Source organism: Galeopterus variegatus, unplaced genomic scaffold (genome assembly GCF_000696425.1).
Source record: "Galeopterus variegatus unplaced genomic scaffold, G_variegatus-3.0.2 Scaffold10518, whole genome shotgun sequence".
In the NCBI taxonomy this organism is placed as follows: domain Eukaryota; kingdom Metazoa; phylum Chordata; class Mammalia; order Dermoptera; family Cynocephalidae; genus Galeopterus; species Galeopterus variegatus.
Genome location: NW_007736629.1, coordinates 6,189 through 7,423, shown reverse-complemented (window position 1 = coordinate 7,423; position 1,235 = coordinate 6,189).

Genomic DNA, 1,235 nt, shown 5'->3' with positions numbered 1-1,235 from the left:
TCTGTTGCTTATAACAAAATACCTGGAACTGGGTGATTTGTTAGAAAATGAAATTTACTGCTTGCAGATTCAAAAGTTAGGGAGTCAAAAGTCCAGGGAACACAGCTGGTGAAGAACTTGGTGGAGATGACAATGACCCAGGGGTCTCACATAGCAGAAAATGGTAGGGCAGATTGAGGTCAACCTCTCATATGTTCTTCTTTTAAAGCCCTCAGAACCACATCCCTGCCCACCATTATTAACCCATTCATTATGGTATGGTCCTATGATCTAATCACATCGTTAAGGACCCATCTTTCAACTACCATAATAGGATTACCCACCATCCTAACACTGTCATACAGGGGGTCAAGTTCAGTCCAAGGCAGGGAAATATCAAAATTTCAATGCTACCTGAAGAAATCAGAATGATTGAGCAAACTTAAGAGCTTCTGAGTAAAAACAAGAGAATAAAACAAGAACAAGGATAGAGTCTGCAGAAGCACTTTATCTTTTAATATAAGAAAGAGGAAAAGAAATACAATGTGAAGGACAAAAAGAAATTTTCAAAATTTAATCCACAATAAAGGAAAGCTCAGTATTAAAAAGCCTCCCAATACAATTCATCATATAAATAAATAATTCATTATATATATATATATATATTGCATTTGGTCTGTTTGGAAACACAAGATATTTGAAGTTCTATGAGTGAAAATCCTTTAAATATTTATGTAGATGTTAGAGAGATACAAAGGGGGCAGGCTAGTATAGGGATCAAACTGTGGTCCTTGACAGTAGTGACACCACACTCTCACCAACTGAACATAGCTGACTGAACACAGCTGAGAAAAAAATCTTTGAGTTTGAGGATAGATCACAGAGAATAAAAACTGAAAAGCATACACACACAAGAAAAACACAAAAGGAACAGAACATAATATCTGAAGAGTACTGGACAATGTCAAAAGTTGTAATATAGAGTAATGAGAAAACCAGCAGAAGAAGAGAGATGGAGAAAAAAAAAAGAAGAAACACTTAAAACAATAATGTCTGTGAACTTCCACAAATTAATCTCAGGCACCAAACCAAAGATCAACGGAGTTAAGATAACATAGAACCAGATAAATGCCAAAAATCTACATCTAGGCATGTAGTTCTCAAACTTCAGAACACCAAAAATAATTTTAAAAAATCTGAAGCCAAAAGGAGGAAAAAAAATCTTAACTAAAAAGAAACAAGATACTAATTATAGC